The sequence below is a fragment of the Poecile atricapillus genome, chromosome 6, assembly GCF_030490865.1.
Source record: "Poecile atricapillus isolate bPoeAtr1 chromosome 6, bPoeAtr1.hap1, whole genome shotgun sequence".
NCBI classification, from domain to species: domain Eukaryota; kingdom Metazoa; phylum Chordata; class Aves; order Passeriformes; family Paridae; genus Poecile; species Poecile atricapillus.
This window is the reverse complement of record NC_081254.1, coordinates 3,953,584-3,976,096: the sequence shown is the minus strand read 5'-3', so window position 1 is coordinate 3,976,096 and position 22,513 is coordinate 3,953,584. Positions and strand designations below refer to the sequence as shown.

At 40.0% G+C, this 22,513-nt stretch overlaps 1 protein-coding gene across 2 annotated transcripts in view; it reads left to right on the top strand.

Annotated features, from left to right (window-relative positions):
- The window catches only part of CTNNA3 (catenin alpha 3), a 397,084-nt gene that overhangs the window by 81,787 nt on the left and 292,784 nt on the right, over positions 1-22,513 (top strand). The window lies entirely within an intron of this gene.

The window sequence follows — 22,513 nt, the reverse complement described above, 5'->3', positions numbered from 1 at the left end:
AGGCATAATGTTCTTTTCTAAAGATACCTCAGGATGATTCATCAAGCACATTGAGAGAACAATTGTGTGATACAGATATTTGTTCCCTTTTTGGGAAGCTGAAATTCCTTTCTGTTCTGTAAGTCATAGCAGTTAATACAGTCTAAAGCTATTCTAATGAGGCTGTTTGTTTGCTTTGTCTTACTTAATTGTCTTTAGGATAATGTAGTGTAGGGACTAAAATAATCTATGCATATCCTGTTGGTTTTTTTTCATCTCACAGATATTGTACTTTTTGATATCTCTCTTTATTTATTGGGGGTTTACAGATGCTTTATTAAAGTCAAGTTGTGTTTTCAGGCCTTATACTACAGAATGGTGCTATAAAATTTTTACTCAAAATGCTGTTGAATGCAGCCTTAATGGAACTTCTCTGGAAGTGCTTTACACTGGGTTAGAGAGTGAGATTTCATCCTCTCTGGTTAGCTGGGAATGTAAGCCTTTGGTACTTTGTTGTAGCAGATTTCTCTTGCAATGTCTGTTCTAGGGTGGGTCAGGGTTTGTTGTTAAGTGGCTGAAAGTTTTATATGGGAGGGCCTCCTCCTCTAATGGTTGGACTTCTTAATGACCTTGAAGGGCTTTTCTGACATTAATGGTTCTTTGATTCTATCCAGAGCACCTGGCAGGATGCAGATGTGGTCAACAGCATTCCATATTATTCCAAAGGATTGCTGTGGGTTTGTCCCAGGAACGCTTTCCTATCTGGTGTGAAACTACAAGATTTTAAGTCAAATGGTCTTAAATTCTTTGACTATTGAAACAAACTTGTGATGATCTTCTCTACTTCAGAAATAACCACGGTTTTAGGGGTACGTAATGTGCAATAGGTGGAAAAGAATAATATATAACCCACCCCACTGCCTTGAGAAAATCAGAAAGCAGCTACTGAAATATGACAGTAAGGGAAAATGTCATATCATTTGCTGCAGAACACAGTGACTGCACAAGGTGGCAAAGACAATGAAGCAGAAAGGAAAAATACAAAAGATTTAAAGATATGAGGTTACATAACAGGAGGGAATGAAAAGTTTTTAGTTTCTTTTAGAGCCCTTGATCTTATACAATTATTACTGAAAGGAAACACTCTCACTGAGAATAGTTTATGGCTGTTACTGAGACTGTGTTAAATAAGTTTTTCAATGAGAAGATTATCAGATGTCAATTACTTTATTTCACAGCTCTAACTCGCCGAAGAAGAGACGACAGAACCAGGAAACAGTGCTGATTTATCAGTGTCTTTTTGGCTTTTCTATTAGTAGCTGCAATAAGCCAGGCCTGGGAATTGAATGAGCTGTAAAGATGATGACAGCCATTTGTTACCGTAGCACAATTTAAGGGTTGTGATTTCCTTGCTCTCCTTGGCAACGCTGCCGTACTCCACGGGCAAGTGGTGCTCTGTGCAATACTGCAGGGTGTTTGTGAGTGCCCTCCTGGCTTGGGGCCTGTGCTGAGTGAGCTCCAGAGCCTCTGTGCCACAGCTTGTAGGTGAGAGTGAAGCTTTTCCCTGCCCACCATCCATGCAGGGTGAGCTCTGCTCCATCGGTGCTCCCGGTGTGTGACTCCCAAGCACAGCCTCCCCGCTGCCATTGCATCCCTCGGTGCTGGTCAGCTGCTCCAAAGGCCTTGTTTTGCTGGAGATGGCTCCCTCATTGGCTTCATCACTTGCCTTAAAGCTTCTTCCTGCCTGAGTGCTGCCAGCAGGAGCTGCATTGCCTCTGGGACATCTCACCTGGGAAGTGCCACCTCCCCAGGTCCTCCTCAGGAAGCTGCGCTGGTGACATCCAGGGTCCCTCTGGTGCTGGTGGTGGACGTGCCCTGCCTGGTAAATGCTGAGCTTAAACATTGCCAAGGACTTGGCTGCCCAAATTCTGTGTAGGTTCTGCATTTGTTCTTTGGGAGCTGTGCTTGAACTTGGAAAGAGTGAGGGACTTGTCTTTACAAATAAACTGTGGGTCTGCTAGTGGATAAAACTGAGACAAAAGAAACAGCAGGAAGGATTCCACCGATGGATGAATGGAATGAGAGGGACTTGTCTTCACAAACAAACTGTGGGTCTGCTGATAAATTAAATTGGATACTGAGAGAGGATACAAACAATGGGAAGAACCATAAATTCTATAGGAATTCCACTGATGAAGTCGAGAAAAAGTGTGGGGGTTCTACATTAGAAAGAGGTCTTGGGGATTAGATGTTTTGGGAAGTCTGTACCTCTCAATGTCCCCGAGAGAGGGACGTGTGGCCGGGAAATTGGGATACAAAGGAGGCTGTGTGCTCCAGAGCTTTGAGAGACCCCAGGGAAATGCCCCATGACCTCTTCCTTTATTCAAATAAAGTTACAGGACTCCCCTGTCTCCTTTTTGGACATAAACCTCTGGTGTTTGTGGACCAATTTTCCTGACAAATTTTACAGGAATTTGGGATTTATTAGCCCTAACATTTGAAACAGTATAAGGAATATAGTTTTTGTTATTTTCCTCAATTATTTAGAGTGTCTAATAAGCCTCAAGGGCATGGAAGATTAAGAGCTTGTTGGTGTGGAGTTTTTAATGCAAGCTGGGAGAAACATCTTTTCAGAAGATACTTGCTTTTATGTGAGTGTCTGTTTTTTCACAGGTTTTATCACAGTGAATGGTACAATGGAAAGTGAAGCAAAATGCTCTCCACAAGAACCTGTGAGTTCTTCTGTTCACAGAGTAATTCAGAGTGAATTCCAGATACAGTTATAATTCTTCTGAAAGGCAACTGTTTTTCTTCTGAATTGTTTCAAAAAGTCTTTGAAATTATTTGTGTAGTGTTGTTATCTGAGTTTTACTCATAGACATACTCATGGTTGTTACAGGATATATTTGCATTTTAGGGCATCAAGTAACAGGAATTAGTACTGTGGGTCTGATGTCTTATCAATGACACAATCATACTGTAATGTGGATAATAATGGAATAATGAATCCACTGGAGCAGCCAGTTCTAATAATAAGCACGTGCTTTTTCCTAATGACAGGCTCTTGTCTCTTCATCCTTTACAAAGAGAAGTACTGAACTCAGAGGAGTGCAGCAGCATGAACTCCGTGTTTCCTGCACTGTGTTTTACTCAGCCACAGTGAGGACATCCCTTCTTCCCTGGGGGCAGGAGGGGTCATGGAGCTGGGATTGAGTGGGAGTGCAGTTTGTGAGCAGCACTAAGTGGCTGTAGGTGCTGCTGTCTCTGCTATCATCAGATAGGGAGGTGTGCCTCAACAATTTCTCTGCATCCTCAGTAAACATCACTCTGAGATTGTTAGGGCTGGCAAAGAAAGGTCAGATACACAGATAATATGAGAGCTGCCTTCTTGAACTGAAATCCCCTTTTTACTGTTTTATGGATGCTAGCTTTGGAGCAAGCTGCAGGGAGCCTGCAGGAACTGCTCCCTGCCTGAGAGCTAGCCTGAGAAATTCATAGGGGGATTTCAGAACAATCCTCAGAGACAGAAAACAACTGCCAGGTGCTGTTTGTCTGTCCTCTTGTTTTCCTTGCAGGAGAAAGTCAGGAGGTGGTGTACACCACTGACCAGTGATGGTGATGTAGTGATTTACTAACCAATAAGAGTTTCCTTTCTGTACTTTCCATGTACCAGTCTATAAAACTAGCCCAAAGCAATAAACTAAGGGATTCTCCTGTTCTGACTCCATGAGAGTCTGTGTCGCCTCTTTCCAGCTGTTCCTCAATTGAGCGACACTGTTTGAATGTTGTTTCATGATGTTTGAGCCTCATTGGTTTTAACTCATAGTTTCTCAGTTTATTATGGCTAGAGGTTGGAGATACATATGTGTGTGTGTGTATATATGTGGGTCAGGGTATTTTTCTGATCACTTCTGATTTCACTTCCTTCTTGTGTACTCCAAAAATGTTTGTTTCTTACTGGGTTTTTATGTTTGGGTCAGACACGGGTAATTTAGGCTGGATGTGCCTGTGGCTCTTGTGAAGGCCACAGGTGGTGACAGCTGCTGTGTCCTGCTGTCCCACAGCTGTGCTGTGTGTGTGGCAGGGAGCAGAGCCAAAGCAGCCCTTCTCACACCAGCCGTGCTCCCAGATAGAAAACGGGAGGAGAATAAGGATACATTTTACCTTGAGGCAGATCAGGAAGTGAACTGAAGTTGCCCACCTTGTACAGATTTAATTATTAGCATTACTGCTAATCAAGCCTGGCCATCCATGGAGCCTGAGGGAGTGAGGCTGAGCAGGAATGTCGTGTGCTCTGTGGCAGAGCTCAGGAATGGTCAGCTTTGCTCTGTGCTGTGTGTAGGGCATACCTGAACCTCGCTGGGGATGCAGCTCCTGGAGATTTACAGAACAGGCTTCCCTCAAGGCTTGTCTTTCACCAGCAGATCATGGCCACAGCTGCTGGCTGTGAGACCTGTTTAGGCCTGAGAACATGAGCTGAAGTGCTGTGAGGGTGAGATGAAGGTCCCTGAAAGCAGAGGGGTGCCTGGGCCAGGGGCTGAGCCCTTAAGGAGAGGGTGGGCAGTGCAGAGCCTGCTGTAGCCATGGGGAAGGGCCGGCTGTGGGACACTGTGGGTAGCTGGGACTTGGGCTGTTGTGTCTCTCTAGATTTCAGATCTGCCTGTTCACAAACTGGAACCTGAGCATTGCCAATCCAAAACCAGAAAGGGGATGAAAAACCAGCAGGTTTTATTTATTGGTGGTGTAGTTCTGGGCCTCACTCTTTGTCTCAACTCTCAAATTTGATTGCTGTGGGGCGCTAATGCTTTGCTCTATCTCTGTATTGAGCACTCTTCAACAAAACTCAAGGTCTGACCCACTGTCTGGGTGTGGAGACTGTGACTGATAATGGTTTTTGTGGTATTTTATTGCCATTCCTACTCTTGGAGAGAGTACAAGCATGTACAGATGCCTCAAGCATCCTGATTCCTCAACTTAACATTACTTGTACTTCAGTTTCCTGATGAAGATTTTTAACGCTTTCCTGGGTTACCAGTGACACCTGAGGAGGGAAAAATGGGAATCATGGCCTTGTCCTTTGTGGTTATTTCCACTTTCTTTTACAAATCTGTACCTTGCAAAGTTCTGTGGAGCTGCTCTCTGAAGAACTGGGCCCAAACCTGGTGGGCTGGACTGACAGGGTGTTTGAAGAGATTGGTTGTTAAAACCTTTAAGGGCAGAATGGCTGTTGCTTATTCATGGAAGGGTTTGAAATAACTGACTTGCTGAAATCCTTGTTTTTAAATCCTTTATTTCATTTCTGAAGAAATAAAAATCACTTGTATTCCTGCCTTTTTACCAAAAGAGTGGATTTGAATGCTCTTACTTTACTGTCCTCTTCGTACTCAAATGTCTTAAGAAAACTGGTGTTCCAGAGAAGTTTGAAATTGAGGTTTGTCAAAATGTGAGCTAGAAGAATTTCTGTGTGTGGGTGGGAAGTGTCACTCAGTACTTTTCTTATTCGTGGCTTTTTTTTTAATGACTTTATTGAGTATTATGTTTTTCAGAAAAGGATGTAGTCCAGTAAAATTGCTATGCCCATATTGTATATTACGCTGGCATTTATGCAAGAAAATATGTTGTTTTCATGATTCTGGTGTTCACATTGTCTGAGTGGATGATTGAGTTGACTTTGAACACTCCTACAGAGGATTTTCTTCCTTTTTGTATGCTGTATGTGTAATTGAAAATTATTTTTCTAAATGCTAACTTTCAGTGAACATTTTGTTTTATGGGGAAATTAGATATGAATTGTTAAGGAGGAGGATCTTAAGTGTACTTAAAAGACAGAAGTAGTCTGGTGAATTCCCCAAATAGATTTACAGCTGAAAAATAATCTGCAGTTAAATGTACCTGATTATAGATGCTTTTGCAGCCTCTGCAGTAATCTGGGATCTCTGCACGGGAGCTGGAGAAGGATAATGAAAGTTTTTCTCTCCTTTAGCCCTGATCCTGTTGAACCATTGTGAGCTGAGCTATTTCAGGATTAATCAGATCTGAACTTGAGCCTTGCACTGGGGTAACGTAGCATGAGGAGCACCAGTGGCTCTGTGGAGGATGATTCACTACCAGAGTCAGTAATTTGTATTTGGTGTACCTGGCAGCACTGAAAATATACTGAGTTGCTGAAGGCTAATTTTTTTTTTTCAAGAAGCCTTCAATAAAGCAGCATTTGCTCTCCCCAAGATAAAATAAATCCTTGATTATGGTAGTGAACAAGCATTAAAAATAATCAAGTATTTGTTAACAAAGCATCTACCTGGCTGTTTAGTTTACAAGAATTCTCCTGTTTTTAGGGTTTATTGAAAATGGTTGTTACTACATAAGATTTTTCTGGGGATGCTACTGAAATCTGCTGTTTCAGATGCATTTATTTTTGTTTTTATCCTCTGGTGTAATACAGCTGATTCCTGTTGTCCAAATTTCTCGATTCCATTCTTTTCAGGTTGGAAGTTACTTTTTGTTTCTGTAGCAGTTCTAATTAAAAAGACCAATCACAATTGGATAGTTCAGGGAACTCTTTATAGAATGTTGGTGTTGTAGGCCCATCCAAAACCCAAACCCAGCTGCCTGGAGCTGACTCTGCTTTAAGCAGTGGATAATGCCCAGACATCGCTGCTGTTTTCAATCTGTGGAGTCTGATGCTAAACATTTGAATAAATTCCAGTGTTTGTGCAACGTCCTGGGTGACCCTGCCAGCTCCTTTTAATGTACAGTAAATCCCATTATTTACTAATGGAAGATTGAAAGATATTCAGGTATGAAGCCAGGACAAGAAATGACATAAAGTACTAAAAGGAAAGTTTATTTAGTTTTAATAATCTCTGGTAATTTTCAGATGATGAAAGAAGAGTAGTAGGTGTGTTAAATTCTGTTGTAATGAATCCTCTCTATAAAAAAATACTTTGTAGAAGCCACTTGGGAAGTGGTTGATTAAAAGCTCTCCCTAAGTTGAGGTCTACTGCATGGCTAAAGCCAAATGTTTTTCCTGTAATTACTTGGATTTAGGATATTGTGTGCCAGCACCCTGTCAGATGCTGCACTTGTTAATTTATAGTTAATTTATAGTACCAAAAATGACTTCTCTTCGATAGAAATGGAGATACCTGCAGAGCTGTCAGCTGACTTTTGGACTTCATTTCTCTCCCAGCTTCTCTGATCTTTTTTTATGAAGAATTAATAATGGGGTTTTATGTCAAATAAATAGTTCATGGTCACTTTTCATGAAATCAGTGCTGTATCATATTGCAGAAAAATTGTAATTCATGCTTATTAATTCTTCAGCCTGATCTTAAAAGAATGACTTAAAGGAGATCAGGAATTTGAAGATCTAAACCCCAATTCCACATTTCCATCTTTTTTCTGAAAAGAAAACCAAAACAAATCTATTAAAAAAAAAAAAAAAAACCAACAAGAAATCTTTGGTTTTGGTCACAAACAGCATTTATTGGCACTTCCCTTTTATTTTAACTTCTTTTTTAGTGAATTCATTTCCAGTTGTTGTTTGTTGTTCCTGACATGCTACTCTTCTTTCCTTAATTAAGTAAAATAAAAAGGATATAATTTTGTATAATTGCATTTGTGCCCAATGTGTATGATCAGAAGGCTGGCAAAGTAAACAATTGAACCATCCCCCCTTGATATTAATAAAAAAGATGTGCTTTAGTCCTTTCAAGATCACCTCTTCTCAAGAACTTCTTCTCATGGTTGTTTTCTAAGCCTGAGTTGCCAACTGGCACATTTTCCTTGAGTATGCAGAGAAAATAAATGATTTAAATCAGACAGCTGTGGTGCTTAGTAGAATACATTAAATAAATGATCCTAATTGCTATATTTACTGGAAAATCCTTGCTATCTTAGGTCATTCTAATTGTCTTTAACCATTGTTCCATTATCAGGATTAAAAACAATGAAAATTGATACAAAGATGGAAAGAAATGATAAGTCAGCTACTTGACTAGGAGCTGCACTCAGGAATAATCTAGGATTATCTTTTCTATCAAGTAATGATGTTCCTAATTTTTTCTAAACCCTGATATTGTACGGGAGGAATTATCAGTCTGTAAAAAAAGATAAGTGGTAAAGGAATTCATCCTTTCATTTTCTTGAATATATTCAGCTCATTGCAGGAGAAATGAAGAATAATAATAATTTTTTATTCCATGTAAATAAATTACATGTAATAATTACATATACCCTGGCAGCAGTTAATGGAAAACAAAACAAGGTAAATCACTTGATTGGTATTTTTTTTTCATTTAAAAATGCCTTTTTAATGTGTATTATTTACTGACAGTGCATGGGCATTGTGGACAGTGCCCACAGGAGAGAGCAGGTGCACAGAACACTTTTGGTTCTACACTGCTGTTTCCAGTCTGTTGTTGGCAGGAATAAGGAAGTGAAATAGGGGAAAAATTTGCAAAGTTCCTGTAGAAAGTGAATGAAAGGGGTGTGAACAGGTAAAGGAAATGTGGAATGCTGTGTCATCATTTAAATGTTTCACATTTCACATGTGTCCTACAGCTGGCAGGGAAATGGAGCCTTTATTTATCAGCTTTGGAGTAATCAGAAAAACTTGTTTCTAATTTGAAAAACAGGAGGCCCAATAATCTTTTGGTGTCTGTCAGGCACCTCCTGTGTGCAACCTTGCAACTGTTCATTGCAGCAAGGCTGGGAAATGAAATGCAGGAGGTGATGCTGACAGCCACTGAGCACCTTCTGACCTGTCCTCTCCTCAGGAGCTGGGGAGCAGCTGCCCAGATCCTCGGGATGGAGACTCAGCCTGGATCCCAAGGGGAAAGCAGAATGCTGCTGCATGAGAGTGAGCATGGAAATCCCAACACAGCCCAGGGAATGCTGCCAGGGCCCGAGGCTCTTCGGCTCCTCGCTTCTTGTGATCCTGGCAGCACCTGTGTTGCCATTTGATTCAATAAACTGTATTATTAAGATAGTAGCAAACGTTAACAGTTAGCATTAGTTGACATTAGTAGTAGTTATGCTAAGGCTTGGTAGGCCGCATGTAACCTGCAGATGAACTGTATAGCAGATATTGCAATGTAAGCAGTGTAACTAGGAGATAATCTAAGGAATGTACCTGTTGGCAGAATTTAAAGGTTAAAGAGATAATCGTACCAAGTAGTGAAAGAAATTAAGAAATTGTGATGATGAAGAAATCATGTAGAAAATATATAAAAACCCTGTGATTTTTCTGTGGAATGGGGCTCTGTCTTTGGACGCTTGTCCACAGGCTCCCGGGCCCTCAATAAAGCACCGCATAAACGACTTCGGTTGTTTGTGTTTTCTTCGGATCGGGCAACACCTGCCTCTCCCAGCTCTAAGAGTGGAGATTTTGTAGAGCAAGAGTGCTCAAGGACTGGTACCTCCAAGTTCTCCCCAGAAAGCCTGGGAACAGCAGATCTGAAGCTTTCAGAGTTTGCTCCCAAGGCTGTCTTTCAGAGCTGGCAGAGCATATGCCTGTGTTTTGTCAGAAGATCTGTTGTGCTTTCTCTGTTTCCATGGAAGATTCTGCTTTTGATAAATTGGCAGGATTTAATATAAGAAAGACTCCTCTGGAGAATCTTCAGCTGTAATCCTGATTTCTGATGTTGTGCTTCAGTTCTTGCTGTTTTCTGGTTAGTCTGTAGCATTGTCAATGCCATTTTAAATGATTGATAGAATTATAAGCAAACAGTAAGGCCTCTTTTTCTCATTCCATGTCTGGATGAAATGCTATTGGCAAAGGTCAGATATTACAATTATTTGTGTGGCATTTATTCAGATGCAGATCTGGTCAAGTACTATTACAGACCTAAATAGCTATTACAGCTGAAGTAAAATAGGGAGGCTGAAAAAATGACCAGGAGGAATTAGATTTTTGTTTTGTCCATTAATCAAGGAAGGAAGTTTTATTTTTTTTGCCCTCTAGCTTATTCTTGTAGTGAAGAGTCTGTGTATAACTGGAAGTAACTGAGAAGGAAATAATAGGAGGGAAAGTAAAGACCTTTCTAAATGTGGGACAGGAATTCAGAAATACTCTGTCCTACCTGCTTCAGGCTTCCTGTAAATAGGTGGGAAAAATTAATGCAGTCAATAAAGCAAGGTGAGTACGTGCCAGAAAGTCTTCAGGAATATTTAAGAAAGGAGTTTGTGAACCATTGGCCTTGATTGTAAAAATCTGTGAGGAATGAGTATTTCCAGGTAACAAAAGAGCAACATTTATCTTCACAGATAAATTCCCTTTATCTAGGGAATAATAGATAAAGATAAATTCCCTAGATAAATTCCTTTATCTAGGGAATTTATAGGTCAGTCCCTGTAACTTGGATAACTGTGAAGAGCAGCAGGAAATCCTTATGGATTCATTTCCTAAAAAATGCTCAGGATAAGAAGGTGGTGCTGAGCACAGTTACTGGATAATGAGGGAAAATAGAGGTCACTTAAAACAATGGTCCTTGGGAATTGGTATTTAATCCATGGCAGGTCAGTTTGGGATAGTTTAATGAAGTGTGATTCTGCAAGGACTGGCCTGGGACCCACATTTGTGGTGTATTTTCATTAGTAATAAATGAAATAGAAGTAAATAAATGGCTTAGGGAATGAAGAGTGGAAGTAATGGAGAATTTGAATCATGCTACCCTGGTGCAACTTCAAAGGATTTTATAGGTCAATAAAAACTTTATTTTTTAATTTTTTTAATTTATTTTTTCTTTTCTCTTTTCTCTTTTTTCTTTTTCTTTTTCTTTTTCTTTTTTATTTTTTAATCTTTTTTCTTTTTTCTTTTTCTTTTTTCATTTTTCTTTATTCTTCTTATTTTTATTTTTCTTTTCTATTTATTTTATATATTTTATTTTTTTATTTTTAGTTTTTTAGTTTGTGTTTTATTTTAATTTTATTGTATGGTATAATTTAATTTTAATTTTATTATTTAGTTATTTTATTTCTAATTTTTATTCTTATTTTTTAATTTTCATTTTTTAATTTTTAACTTTTTAATTTTAAACATTTTTTAATATTTCTATTTTTATTCTATTTATTTTTTATTTTTAAATTTTATTTATTTTTATATTTTATATTTAATTTTATTTTTAATTTTATTTTCAATTTTTTTTAATTTTTATTTTATTTTATTTTTCTTTGTTTTGTTTTTGTTTGGAGAAATGGTCTAAAATCTGCAATTGAAATAAGTGCAAACAATGACCCTTGGGAAGAAGTTCACTGCATAAATAAAAATGCATCATTTGTGGCTTAACTGGTGCTGCTCTACAGCTCCCAATGCCATACGAAAATCAGAAATGAAATGAACCCTCAGCAGGGCTCAGCTCAGTGGGAAATTTTGGCCATCACAGCTTAAGAATAACAAGGATTGATTAGAGGAACAAAACCAAGCAAGGATTTCAGAACTTATAAAGAGTAGGAAGCAGCTGATTTAACTGAATCTGTGTAACTTGGGAAGTTTTATTACGATAAATTGGTTTTTTCCACAGATTTGTGTAGGTTTGTGACAGTGAATGCTTTTTCATTGCACTGATCAAAGCCAGAGTGAAATTTGGTGGGGCTTTTAAATTTCCAGGCCATCTACAGATAATAATCTGGCCTTTCTACAATTTTGTGTTCAAGCAGCTGGGGAAAGCTGGTTAATAAAAGAAACTATTAATAGTTGTAGGCATGCTAGGAGTTTATTTTCTCATGATCTATTTGCATGAAAATAGTACATTTCACAATGATTCAGCTTATCGTATCAGCAGGAGGTTTTGTATCCTGACAAATTTATAACCACATTAGAGAGATTTATCTGAATTTAATATTTCAGGATCTGCCTAACCATTTTGCATCCTATAATCTGTTCATAAACTGGAATTTAAGTACAAGAAATAGAAAATAGGAATTTTGCTCTACAAGATTATAACTTTAGCAAGCAAAGTGCATTTGTGTAACGTAATGTGTGAGCTGTTCTCTCATACTGACATGTTTTTCACTTTTGTATACTTGATGCTTGATACAAAATGATGGATTTCTATAACTTTTTAAATTTGTTTTTTCTCTCTTTGATTCTTCTGTACTTCTCTTCACTGCTGGATTTCTCAGCTCCTCTCAGCTGAGCTCCTTTGGGATACTCCTCCATGGGAGCTCCGTTTATCTCAGTTCTCTGGGACTGAAGGAAACTCCAAAGCTCATTGGGATCTTGTTTCTCCTGTTTATTAGGATGTTATCACAGAACTTGGCAGGTCTCTGCAGACTTTCTGCACAAGTTCAATTCACCATAACCTGCCTCACTTTGGCTCTGAAGGCACAAAATGGCCCCGAACCAGGGGCTGTTTCATCTTTATATCCATTTTTACCCAATTAACAATAGACAGGTGTATTGTTTTTATAAACTAACAAATGAGTTTTCTATACCTACTTACATAATTAAAACTGTCACTGACTTTCAACCAATCACTCTTTGTGCTTGTAAAAACTGCAGAATCCTGGAGAAGAAGGAAGAAGGAGAGCTAAGAACTTACACCCTTTTTCCTCCATCTTTACTCCATGTATTAAACCCTCTAAAATCTCTATTTTCACTTCAGTGATATCCTAAACATTCTACTACTTTCTACTTAATTTTTTATAAATCCTGATTTACTCAGGGATATTTGGAAGCCTTTCTGTCAATGACAAATGGGATTAATACCTTTTTGGAGACTAGGACAGAGAGAGAAATGTCTCTCCATTTCTGGATTCCTACAGATTTATTCTGGAATAGGTGATAGTTTGTTTGCCTGATCTAGATGAAGCAGCTTTTTTTCCTCCTTAGAATTGGGTTTGGTGGTTATAAAGGAAGAATGACTTCATTGTGTGTTGAACTGACTTTTTCACAATAAACTTGAGAATCTAAAAGCATGCTATCAAATGTCACTGTTCTATGTGATATATTTCACAGTTTAAAACACAACTTTTTTCCAGAGTTGAAATTAGAATTGTTGACATTAAGGAAATGAAAATGATTGATGGAGTGGTTTTACTTGACCAGCTGCTAATGATTTCTCACTCAATATCTCGTTAGCTTGTGCTGAAGTCAGACATACGGCAACCTAGAAAATAGCCTGAAGTTCTTGAAACTACAAAGAAGAAAAATATAAGTTATTCTGGTGCTTTTGATCTATGAACTGTGATATAAAATGTGACTTTTGATGTTCTGGGATGGTGTGATCGATAGCATAATTTTTGTTATTAAATTCTTTACTCTTTACTGAATGTTCCAGTGCATTATATTTTGGTTTAGAGGCAGGGAGAAAGGTCACTTAATTTCCTTGTTGGCTGCTCTGACCCTTGCTCAGGTGGAGCTTTTTGGGAGGAAGGCAGAAGGCATTTTCATTGGGAACAGCTGAAAATGCTCATCTGAGAGAAACTTCTGGAGCCTCCTAAGCTGGGGACTGCTCTCTCTTGGAGGAGACTGTGGGGAAAGAGGGGAATATTCATTGAGTCCAGGGAATACCTGGAAAAGCCTCAGGTGAGCATTTAATTCTGAGAGCAGCCAGTGTGTTGGGCTGTGTCCAGCTGTGCTGCATAAAGCTCTCATGCTTATCTCTGGTGCTGACTCTCAATTACCTCCTGTAAAAAAAATCCCTTTTTACAAGGGCAAAAATCCTAATACTTGAGAATATCAAATCCTCTAAAGCCAGTGGCCAAACACAACTGCCTTTAATGGAGCCAGAGCATCACCTGGTTTTCAAGGAGTTCAGCTCAGCTCTTGGGGTTCTTACTACTTTCTAAAGAGTGTTTATATTCAGTCTGTACTGAATATTTCATGCTGTTCTTTTTTGGTTTTGCCTATATTGCCTGAGACTCTGGTTTATTGTAGCATCTTACAAACTTAATTTGAAAAATTATTTTTGCTAAAATACTGTTTCAACAAAAATTGTTTGTTAAATTCCTGGTTATATCTCCCCTTTTTGTCTTTTTTTGAATGGTGCTGTGATTTTGGTGTTTCTGCTGACGTTTATGATGCAAAATGGAAAAATTTCTGCAAAGCAGAAAGAAGAAATTATAGTTTGACCCTAGTGTTGAAGCTGAACAAATCAGCAAAAGAAAAACTGTTGATAACCAGGGAGAATTCATCCTATTTTCCTCACCCATTTTTTACAAGTATTTTCTGGCAGCTGAATTCCTGACCAGGACTAGACTCTGTCCCTTTTGGCCTCAGACTGTATGTAATTATTCAGAAAATGCCATTTCTCCTTACAGGAAGCCTTATTACCCACAGGCAGATGTGATCTATCATCTTTTCCTTCAACAATTCCCCTTTTCCCTCTACCCTGAAAGAAATCAGAAAAAGATTTATAATATTCTGCAGCCCATAAAACCTGCTTCATTATCCTTAAATCACATCTATCTGATTGCAAAGCTGTTATTTTTATAAAAATTTTGGGAGCAGAATATTTTATGGAGTTTGGTGCGCTTTTACTGGAGGCAGAAAAAGCATTTTTTTAAACCTAATTTTTTTGCAAGTTTTTGCTGCAAATTCTAAGCTTTTTTAGAAGGAAGGAAAATACTGGATCTGCCTTGAGGTGTCCAGACAGAAGGAGGTATCCAAGCTGAAGTGATGGCAGCAGCTGGAATGGTGCTGGCTGTCACTGTGCTGTCCTGGTGGAACAAACACCCGCTTTTACAGCCCTGGCAGGTGAAGTGCAGCCCCTTGGGTGCAGATTGTGTTCCCTCCCCTGCCCCAGTGTAAGGAGTAACTGGGTTTGTGCCCTCTCATTTTCATTCCTTGCTGTTCCCTTCCTTGCCTTAATCCATTACCACCATGAGCAGTTATGGTTTTGTCAAGTCTTTCTTCACCGAATCGTCGGGATCTTCCTGTTCCATCTGCATCTCTGTGGTTTCCCTCCTTTCTTTCCATTTTACACATCCATCCCTTCTGCTGTTTAGCTAGAATGAGTTTGTTCTCCTTCTTGGGTGTTGTTGCTGCAGGTGTTTTCCAGTGAGATGCTGGTTTCTGTTTGGACAGCTCCAGTGGACATGCAGCTTTGGGGGAGCAGTGAGAGTGAGGTTCCCAAGGGTTCCCCTCTTGCTTCACTGCTGACCCTTCCTTATTGAACCCCTTCATTCAGACACAGCTCCTGCTCTTTCAGCTTAGTTAACCACTGATGCTGCAATAGCTGTGGTAAAGATTTTCTCTTTATGATGCTTTCTTATTTTTGAAATCTTTTCCCAAGGTTACCTTTATTATCTGAGAGTCCAGCAGACTGTGATGCTGATGGCAAAACACACCACTGAAGCAGAGCAGCGATCAGCTCTTGATGGGCAGCATTGTATGTCTTTGCAGCCCCATCTAATTGAATTAATACTCATATGAGCAATACTTTGGTGCCTTTACATGTATTATTATTTATTAATAATTCTGCCTTTGATTTGCTTTTCCATTTCCCTTGTTTTCTCCGAAGTCCTCTTAGGTGAAAGAGGCCATTAGCAATGTTATTTTTAACATAAAAGCACTCGATTGAGGGTCTAATACAGATCTATTAGAGCCTCATTATATTTACTTGCCTCCCTGAGCAGTTTTGTAGATGTCTGTCTGCTTTTTTTTTCTGGAATCTTTTAGTTCTGGGTACTTTTAGTTCATGTAAGGCCAATTTTTTATCCCTGGTAGTGGGTTACATTCAGATCCTACTGATCACTGCCACGTGCAGGAGACACTTGGTGCTAAAGAAAATGGAAGTGGTTTTTACTTTGGGAAAGGTGGATCCCATCCTCAGCTTTGTCTGTGTATATCCAGTCCAGTCTTCAATTTAACCCTTCTCATCCTCTGCTTTATGTTGTGCTTTATTAGCCTGTACCTCCTTTTAAAAGCCAGCCTTAAACATCTTCTCTTCGAGGTCCATACAAATTTTGAAACGACATTTTTTTTTGTTCCTGCAGCATCACTTAGTTGCATCTGTGGTATTTATAGCCCTTTTCTTTACATCCTCTCTCAGGAGTAATAGTGAATTATTTCTGCATTTAAATCTTCGAGTTTTAGATAGCAATGTGAGGTTTTTTTGGTAACTTTTGTATTTCTGTGGCATTAACACTGCTCCTGCATAAATTCCCCTCCTCCCTCCTTATTTTGTAAAAGAAAAACTTAGACACAAACTCTCAAAATGGATCATTAATGCTTATTTCTGGCAAGCAAAAAAAAATTTTTTCAGAGAATATTTTTGGTCTGTAGTAAGATACTTGCATATTACAGGAAGGAATCTTAGAATGTAACTTAAGAGTATCGATTATCTGAAATCGATTCTTTATTTTGGTGGGTATTTTAATTTAAATTTAATTTACATTTTTAAATTTATTTAATTTGAATTTTTAGATTTAATTTATTTAATTTAAATTTAATTTAATTCTTGGCTAAAGTAAAGGCAGAGCCTCAAAATTGCTGAGGCAAAATGCAGGCAGGTAGGGAAGAAAGGAGTGAAGGAATGCCAAGGCTGGCAGCTCCTCACGTTTGAACCACGAGATTCATTCTGCAGCACAGGACAAGGCAGCTCTTCCTGCCCCTTTGGGATCCAGGGATCTTCAGTGAGACTCTGTAGATTCAGGGAGCTCTTTGGAGAAACAAAGAAGTGTTAGAAGGTTTCAGGAAGAAGGCAGCGTTGGAGGGATGAAGCCAGGTGGGAGATGGGATTACAAAGCAAATTTTCTCGGTGTTTGTTCCCGCTCAGGCTCACAAATTCCACTCCATTGATGTAGATACTGTGCTCCCCAGAGACTGAAGGAGTTAGGGAAACACCTTGAGAAGGACCAATCCAGTTTTTATTTATTTCTCAACATATGTTACACGTGAGGTGCAAGATTGCTGTTGTTATAGATCCATGGTATAATACTGGCTTTTGGCAGGTATTAAGATGGATGCTGTGTGCATAATGTTAAATTTGCTTTGCTGTAAATAGTCTGTATAGGATGTTTGAACTGTCTGCTCAGTTAGGATAAGTGCAGTGAATGATGATGGGGACCCTGCTGCTATCAATACTCACTGTGTGTGGAAAGAAGGAGCCAAGGCCCAGATTAGAAGGTGATAAGAAGAGGATTAAACCCACAGGCCAAGAAACACACATGCTCCAAAAAGCTGGACCCGAGAAGTGGCTATGTTAAACAGTTTCTGGAAAATGTAAGTTAATAGAAAAGCTTGAATATGCATAAAGGTCTATGAATAATCATCAGGAAATGGTTTATAAAGGGTGTTTCCAAAGCACCAGGTGTGCTCTTATCAGAGAGCCAGGCACCTGGCCATTTTAACCCTTTGCTTTATTGTCTTTGGCTCATATTGTCTTTTTTATTAAGCCTTTTAAAACTGACCAGGAAAGTGAATGTCGTTTTTCACAGTGTAAAGACCATGCTGGCATCCCTGTCCCTGGAGAGGCTTCCCCTGGCAGCCACTCAGGGCACAGAACATCCCTGGGTGCCAGGAATTCCTGGAGGGCTGTGCCAGGAGCCTTGGCACACGAGGGCAGCTCCCTGGGCACAGCAGGGCCCTTTTGCTCGGGTATCTCACAGGGAGAGAGGCTCAGTCCCCTCTCCCCCTCACCTTCCTTCCCTGCCCGCTCCTGCTCGTGCCCAGCAGGACACACCTGTACAGCTGGGTTTGCCTTGAGATGGGCACAGCATCCTGGTCATTCTTTCCAGAAACTTCTAGAGTTTCTGTTCTAATCACTCAATAAAGGTGGGATTAGGGCAGCTCATGACAGTTGTTAGTCATATCTCTTCACGGCTTTAGCTGTGTTTTTAGTTTTTAGAGATTTTTATAATTTCTGCAAAGAGATTATAAAAAAACCAAAACTTTACATCACCTTGTGTAGTGCTAGAATGTAAAAAAAAGAAAAGGTTGATTTTTATTAGCATATTCTAGCATTGTTGTATTTATGAATGTATATTTGCAAGAGCTAGCGATGAAGGGAAGGAGTCAGACAAGCTTCAGCATGTGCTTGGCTGGCAGCAAAGCTGCTGAGCTCTGGAGGTGGATACCTGAGAGGAATTTCCCTCCAGGATCTGAAGAGTTCTCTTTTACTGCTGGCAGCCTCCATTGTCACAGCCAGGCTTTGGAGAAAGAGCAAGGCTGAGAAAGCAAAGACAAGCATGAACTGTCTAGGTAGTGCTGAAGCAGAAGAGAAAAATAAATCTTGTTCACAAATGCTATTTACATATTCAGATACACCATTATTAGCTGTATTTTTTCCTTTCTTGACAATAAGAATTAGGCTTTTGGGCAGTGGAGGCTGGACTAATTGTGCAAGTTTACAGGTTCTTTAATAATGAAGTTACCAACAGCCAGACATAAAAGGGAGGTGCATCATCGTTACTAGAAAAATAAATCACTTTCATTATTTCTTTTGAAAGCATAAATTACAACAAACGATTCAATATGAATTGTTCAGTTAATGACTTTCCATGCCTCATTTATGACACACTCTTGTATAAAACTACTGAAATTATTGAAGTGCACAGTGCTGTGGAGACACATCATTTTCTTTTAATGAGTATTCTCAGCAAAAGTTGATGAGGTTTTGTTCTCTAAGAAACACAGAATTAGTGTATAACAATGTTTAAATTATTGGGCTTTGAAATACATTTCATTTTATGATTAGACTGTAGATAGAACTATTGCTGAAATGCATCCACCTTAAAAGTCTGTTTCTTAGGGAATGCAAAGTGGGAAATACTGTCTCTGAAAGCTGGAAGGAACATACTCCTGTGTGAGTGCACACTGAATTCTGGTGTTTATTAGGTGTTTATTAGGAGATCATCCATCCTGTTCGTGTCAGCTGACCTAGAGCAATTAATAAGGTAATCATCACACAGTACTGTTAATCCAAAGCTACACTAATTACTGCTCATTTGTACATTATTAGTGTTACATCTGCTGTGGTGGCACTCAGAAGTGTCCCCTGTCAGGATGTATGGGAGCTTTACTGTCACAGGGCTGGGGGTGCTGAGCTGTGTGTCACCAGCTCATTTGTGGTTGCCACCTAACGAGGCAGCTCTCAGAGCAGGTCATTTACATACCAAATTGATGGTGATGGAGTAGAACAGAAGCTCGGTGCCATGTGGGATTTTCACACTTGCACACGCCGCACTTCAGCTTACATAAAAATTCTTGGCAAAGTTGTAGTGCTAAAATGTTAATTTCTTGGGAGCTCGTTAGAATAACATTAATCATGATCTCTGATTATGTTCACCTTATTCTGAAACTTTATAACTGAAATTAATCAGGTTCTGTAATTAGGTAGAACAATAAAATGGAACCTGACCTTGTTATTTTTTAATAGAGCTATTAATTCCCTCAAATGTTAGAATTTTTTTGAGGAATTTAAGAAACATCTGCTTTTAAGTATGGATCATTATGGTCAAACTTGTACCTATTAGAGCTTCATAAGGATCCTTCTGTGCTGAAAAATGTTTGCTGTACTTCTATTGTTTGTTTGCTATTGTGATGGATTTGAGAAAGCTGGGAAAAAGTATTTCTCCTTTCTGGTTAGCTGAATCTGGATTGTAAGATAGGCACTCCCCCACCCTCCCTAAGAGAAATCTCAGGGTTTTGGATGAGATCTGCCCTCCAGGTGACCGAGTGGATGTTAATCATGCTCCCTGGAAGTTGGCAGTGTGTCATTATTAATTACACCATAGTCCTGGTTGAAAATTACACCTAGTTCTGTGTTGAAAATGGAAATCATTCCTTGCTGCCAGAACAGGAAGAGGCAGCTTTTCTTGTTGAAGTAGACGTCCTTGCTGCAGCAGCTGTAAATGTTAGCACGGGCTGTGGCTTCGAGGAAGCTGTGTGCACTTCAGAGAGGGACTGGGGTTTGGCTCAGCAGGTCCCTGATCTGCAGAGAGCTGGGATCTCTGGGGGCTTCCCAGGGAAACCAGCTCTGTGCTTTGGTCTGGATTCTTTGGGTTCAATGTCTCAGCTGCTGTGCCAGGCAGGCTGTCAAGGCTGGGTGTTTGCTGGAGTCAGAGGCACAGAGAGTGTGCCCTTATCTCTGATATCCAAGAAAACACTGAATTTCACATCACACCCTGAAAACAACTGCTGAAGTTAAATAGAAAAACTAAAAGTGTGAGTGTAAATTAGAGAGTTTTCTTAAGTCACTGGGTGAAAAAGTTAAAGTTTGGAGTTTAAAGTAGTTTAGAGAGCAGAAGACAAGATGGAGGTTTCAGGGTGTTGTCTCTTGTCCTACTTCCTTCATCTTCTTCTTCTAGAGGTTTTTGGGTGGTAGGTAGGTTTTAGGTGATTGGATAAAGAATGTTGCAGTGCAGCACTCAGGTGTTGGGCCATTGGGTCACTAAGAAAAATAATTTAGTTGGCATCTGTTAATTGGGTAAATGGGCATATAAGAAACGTTGAAGAAGATCTTTGCTGGCCATTTTGCACCTTTCTATCTTAGTGCACGTAGCTCCTTGTGCTTTGTATATATGTAATGTAGATAAAAGAATAAACAACCGAGTCTGAACAGGAGAAAACTGCCTCCCTCTCATCAGTCTCAGTCCAAGGGGAAAAGAACCCAGCCACAAATATCCTATCAAGACAGGTATTCCTGTGATGTGCCTGAGTGGAGCCATTATTATACTCAGCCTTTATGGGTTAAATTTGCCTCTAGGAAGCCCCAGCCCCTGGGACCTGTGCAAAAAGTGTGGAGCAGAACGATCTTTCCCTCAAGAGAGGAGGATCAGGCTGCAGGATATGAGTAAAGCTGTGCCTTTTCACCATTTCTGCTACCCCAGCTGGGAACCAAATCCAGCTGCTGGCGTGTGACACTGTAGATGATCATGGCATTAATTACATTCCCCATCTTTGCAGACAATATCCAGAATTTGTTACAGGTCAGTGACACCAGAATCCTGGCTTATCACTCAGGTCATGGTGTTGCCCTTGCACTTCAGTTTTGGCTTTTTTAGCCTTCATGTTACGGTTTTTACACAACTTCTGTTCTCGTGTCCAGTCTGAGGATTGGAAATAATAAGAGATAAAACATGCCTTGAGAGAGAAAGAGAGAAATGGAGGGACTCTGAGTAGAGCAAGCCTGGTACACAGATTCTGAGGCTGGCATTTTCCATGTGTTGTGTGCTGCCAAAAGAAGTGTGATATTTACGATGTGTGTCTGAAAACTGCATATATTTTGGGGGGGGTTTATGTTAGTGATAGCTCTCAGATCCCTTGAGAATAGTTTGTACTGCAAATTTTCATAACTTTTTAATTGAAGCACTCATTTGCTTTCTTGTATAGATGAATGTATTTTTTTTTTAAATTTACTGTCTTGAGATACATGCAGAAATTTGTCAAATTAATCATTAATCTTTCTCTACACCCCCTTCCCTAGACAGGACCTCCAGTCAGATGCTTGGGCTTGCTTTGCTAATGGGTGTTTGAGCCACGTACAAGCGTGATCCACTGATGGATGATGGTGGGAATTGCTTGGACCTAGGCTTACTGTAAAAATTGTCTGGGGTTTTTTATTGCTAGAGGTTATATTGTCTCTCAGCCTGTATTTTTCAAGCTTGATGACTTTCCCCAGCCTTTTTTTTGGTAAAAGGAGCTACCAGGGTATGGCCACTCAGCTGAGACAGAGCTGGGTGCTGCTGGCTCCCTCCATTCCTGGCGTGTGGCTCTTACTGCAAAGGGAAAGGCTACAAAGGCTACACCAAAGTGTAAAACCTTTTATTAAGCACTGGAATCCACAGACTCCTTTCTTCTTGCCAGCTTGGCTGCAAGGCTGGAGCTTTATTAACTCCATTAAAAATTTTTGGTTTGCCCATGGACTGAGAGCATTTTGTGGTCCTGTGCAGGCAGAATCTGAGCACAGCTGGGCACGGCCTGTCAGCAAGCAGAGGTACACAGGTCAGGGTTCAGGAGTCACTCTGGGTCTGGGGTAGCCAAACCTTTTAGGATTTTTCATGGTGAGGATCTTTTAGAGAAGGTACTTACCTGCCATCTGGCTTTCTTGAAGACATCCATCTTGCTGATAACACGTTTCAGGCTATAAAAAAAAGGGTGTGCACTGAATTCTTAGAGAAAGGTGTGTTTTAACAGTCTGGGAGTGGGGTGAGCACACACCCCCTGCTGCTCTGGGCCCTGGGATGCTGGATCCATCCTGCAGAGCTGGAGTGGCCTGCTGGGCTTGCAGAGAGCCTGGAGCTTCAGATGCCTGGGAAGTGACTGTGAGAGCATGAGGAATCTGTGAGGGGCCAGTTCTGTGACTCTGCTTCTACCCTTTCTCCTGTGACATCTGGGTCTGGAACTGGGAGTTTTTGATGTATCACTGAGGAAAAGGGGAAATGTTGGTGTGTATGGGAATATTCACCCAGCTGTGCCTCTTTTAGCAGCTACATCAAAAACGTGTTGTGTCTCTGCATAAGAAAATACTTTCTCATGTTTCCCTGTCTGAAGTCACCGGTGTCCAGCGCTGGGAACGCTCGTGGTGTACAGTTCTCCATAAAATACATGGAACCCTGCAGTTAGTGCCAGGTCCTTGTTCACACACCA